This window comes from Microtus pennsylvanicus, chromosome 10, assembly GCF_037038515.1.
Source record: "Microtus pennsylvanicus isolate mMicPen1 chromosome 10, mMicPen1.hap1, whole genome shotgun sequence".
In the NCBI taxonomy this organism is placed as follows: Eukaryota; Metazoa; Chordata; class Mammalia; order Rodentia; family Cricetidae; genus Microtus; species Microtus pennsylvanicus.
In genome coordinates this window covers 104,949,731-104,954,173 of record NC_134588.1, presented here as the reverse complement: position 1 = coordinate 104,954,173, position 4,443 = coordinate 104,949,731, and positions in this window count along the sequence as shown.

Below are 4,443 nucleotides of genomic sequence, written 5' to 3'. Positions count from 1 at the left end.
GTCTTTGTGTCTGTGCTCAGCTGTGGGAGGTGATGTCCTGTATCTGTTGTGGGGAGTGATTGGTGGCATTTGTGTTAGAAAATATATGTAGTAAAATTTCAAATTATAACATTTTTTATTTGAATGTTAGAAACACTGATAAAGTAGTCTAATATCCACCCCAGATTTCCATGGAACTTGACTTAAGTTACAAAATTTGAAGGAAAATGGGCACTGGATGTGACGCGTTCTCTTTGAGAACTTCTTTCCATAAAGTGAGCCCTGCTACCACCCCTGTGCACGAACTTGCATTGCTGTTCGCTGAAGCCTAGCCCTGCCCAGGCTGTGCTGGAGCACAGATGTTTATGTTTTCAGATCAGCTCCAGGGCCACACATACTCTCTGACTACAGGTGAATCGGCCCCTGGCTGGAGTCTGCTGTCAGGATGAACATATTCTCTGACTACAGGTGAATCGGCCCCTGGCTGGAGTCTGCTGTCAGAATGAACATATTCCCTGACTACAGGTGGATCAGCCCCTGGCTGGAGTCTGCTGTCAGGATGAAAAGGACTTGCCCGTAGCGCCTGCTTATTCGGAACTTATGTGTTGGATTAAATTATGTTGCTGGTGTCTGTAGCATTTTAACCTAAATAACTGGATAAGTTTTCCTTGGTCGTAATACAGGAGGAGTACTAAGTTACTCAGATATGACACAGCACAGGGTACCATTTCAGTGTAATAAATGCAGCTAGTTTCTGAAAAGCTTGTTCCACATACAAACTTCCTGCCCTTCAGAAGGAAAGTCATGCTTTGTTGTCTTCTGTTGACATTTGGGCCATACTAAGTGTTTGTAGTTTTTTTCTGAAACTCATATTTGGATTATGAAAATGGGCGAATGGCTACTTAAAAGAAATAAGTTGCCGTGGTATGTGATTTGTGCTAGCTGAACCCAGCTTTCAAAATGCAGGTAAGGAAGGAAATATTCACAGATTTATTCTTTCAGAGGGAAATTTATTCCATAATAAAATCAAGTTACCATTGAAACAAAGTGTCACTTGTGAGAGAGGCCATGACATAATTTGTCAGGTAGACATGTCTTCTAGGTTTCAGTGTCAGTGTCTTCAGAATATTTTAGTACACCAGGGTATGAGGAGTCTAAGGTGCACGTGTCTGTATGGAATTCTTGAGTCAGACTCTGATGTAAGGGTTGTTCTTGGAAATCTCCATCCTCCTGCTTCAGCTTCCCAAAGAACCACCACACCCAGCTGCTAGGTGAGCTCTGGGCTGTGTGTTGTAAACAGCTGCTGCTTAGCCTCTGTGCTGCATGCACATTTCCAGCTACATTCAAATTCCTCTGTCATCTAAGATCTTTAAGTCTTTTCTGGTTCTACGTTAAATTCTATAAAGAAGAGACTCACTGTCCTCTGTCATTGTTATTTTTGTTTGATGATGTATATACGTGTATGGGTGTTTTGTCTCCATCTACATCTATGTGCCATGGGCATTCAATACCTGTGGAGGCCAGAAGAGGGCATTCGATACCCAGGAACTGAAGTTACAGATAGTTATGAGCCACCATGTGGTTGCTGGGAATTGAACCTGAGTCCTGGAAGAGCAGCCAGTGCTCTTAACTGCTGAGCCATCTCTCCAGCTCCATTACTGTTGCTTTTATAAATTTATTTTTATTTATGTGTATATGTTTCTATTTAGGTATGTACACATGAATGTATTATTGTTCTTGAAGCCCAGAGGTAGTCAGATCTCCTAGAGCTGGGCCTTAGGCTGGGAACTTGTGGGAGGGCAGCCGGTGCTCTGACCCATCTGGAGTCATCTCTCTAGCCTCAGAGGTCTGTTTGTTTTGTAACTAGATTAATAAAATAATTAAGTAAGTAAGTCTTTAGGATAGGTTGTTTAAAATAACAGTGATTGAACCTACAACCTCATGCATCCTAATCAAATACCTAACACACACACACATGTACATACATATGTACATACATACATGGGAGGTTTGTATGTGCATACATGAGGAGTATGTGTTTATGTGTCCATGTGTAGGCCAGGAGTGAATATGAATGCTTGACTCAGTTGCTTGTCACCTTATTTTAGGCAGGGCCTCGCATTAGACCTGGAAATTGCAGATTTGGCTAGACTCACTGGCTGGAATTGTGGTTGAACATTGACATGCCTTCCTTTTAGACAGTTGTGGGCATTGAATTCAGGTGCTCATAACTGCATGGTAAACACTATCAATGAACTATCTTCCCAGTGCAAGAAGTTCATTTTCTTTATCTAGGAAGAGCTATGGAGCCCAGTAGCCAACAGTGTGGTGACGTCTTACTCTCTTTCTGGAAAGTTGCGATGATTTTTCTGTTTAAAGCATGGTTTCTCCTTCGTTATTGTTTGAAAGTCAGAAGCCATTTTCAGAGTGAGAATCATTTGGAGTCGTTGTGATCGGTTAGCATTTTAGCATAGAATTGGAATACTGACTCATTTTCAGAATACATAGTGTTCCTTACTCAAGAACTATTTAACAGATTTTCAAAACTCCTTGAATAGGGCTAGAAAGATGGCTCAGAGGTTAAGAGCACTGACTGCTCTTCCAGAGGTCCTGAGTTCATTTCCCAGCAACCACATGGTGGTTCACAGCCATCTATAGTGAGATCAGGTGCCCTCTTCTGGTGTGCAGGCATACATGGAGGCAGAATGTTGTATACATAATAAATAAATCTTTATTATTATATTATTTTTAAAAAACCTCCTTGAATAGAATAGCTCTGAGCTGTCTTTGGTCCTCAGGCGAGCCAAGAATGAGCCATTAAGAGTTATTGAAAAGCAAGCAGACAAGTAGGGCTAGAGATGGCTCAGTGGTTAACAACTCTGGATGCTCTTCCAGAGGATTCGGCTCAGCACCCGCATGGCAGCTCACACCATCACACAGTCACACATGCAGGCAAAACACCAATTTACATAAAAATCAGTTATTAAAAATCTTCAAAAAATAGATTCGTGAAGAAGGGGATGTTTAAATTTTAGGGATGCTGTAGGGCTTTTTGATAAATGTGTTCTGTACAAGTGACTATCCAGTGGCCATCAACTAATCGTGCTGTCTGTGGGGGTCTTTAGGCTACATTAATATAAAGCAATTTATGGATGTCCAGCAAAGGCAAGAGTAGTCACTGCGTCGCTCAAGACTGAAGTGTGGATGGAAACAGCAAACATGCAGAAAATATGTTCTGCCGCAGAGACTGAGAAATTGTAAGGTCTGAGAAAATGCCTCAAGTAGAATCTGAAGGAATGTGAACATTTCTATAAAAAAGATAGGAGAGTAGGAAAGCGTGTAAGTAAGCTAGCCATTGCAGGCTTTGGGCAGTCTTTTTCCCTTGTTTGCATTATGTAAAAGAGTCATGAGTGAGATAGGAAGGACCGTTCATGACTGGAGTACCATGAAATGTGCTTGGTGTATCAGTGTGCCGTGCCCCATGAATTCCACTTCTAAACAAGGGCTTACAGGTGCTCCCTCACAGAGAGAGACAGAGACATAATTCTTTTTATTTTTGAATAAACTTTAAGAAATAGCATTGCTGCGTTGCCTAGGCTGGCCTTAGCCTCCGGTGCTCAGGGAGTCCTCTTGCCTCAGCTTCCTTGGTAACCAGGACTCAGGGTACATCCACCTGCACCAGACAACATTGGTGTTTCTTAGGAAACATATTGACAGGTAACCAGTGGGGTGTGTGTGTGTGTGTGTATGTTAATGAACTTTTACTTATTTTGGCTGGGTATTTTGCCTGCATGTATGTTTATGCATCATATGTGTGCCTGACGTCCTTAGAAGCTGAAAGAAAGTCTTGAATCCCATCACTTATGTACCAGCATGTGGGTACTGGTGACTAAACCCAGGTCCTCTGCAAGAGCAACAAGTGCCCTTAACTGCTGGACCATCGCTCCAGCCACCGGGTTTTAACTTAGAAGTTTTAGCTACTGACATTTATTGCCTTGTATAGCTAATAGAATTTGAAAGTGAGTTCACACATCTTGATAGCATTGATTGGACAGCTGTTTTAGGTGCTATGCTGTAAGTTTATGTATTTTGTTTCCAGCATAATAAGGAGTTATTTGAAACTGTAATGAAGTTGAATCTCCGTTTTCACATTAAGTTAAATTCCACAGTAAATGCTCAAGGGCTCGCATGGGGGACCTGAGTTTGATTTCTCAGAATGCATGTAAAAAGCCAGTATCATGGCAAAACTTTGTGATTGCTGTTGCAGATGGAGACAGGTGGGAACCTAGCTGAGACAGTCGTCCCAGGACCAAGCTGGAGACCCTGTCTGGAAACAGGGTGAGTGGCTCCTGAGGACAGTGCTTGAAGTCAGCCGGTCCTCACACATCCCCCCAACCACAAGAAGTGCCATGGTGGCATCTAGATTGTCTAGTACTGAAGGCCTTCGAATCAGAAGCCTGCGCA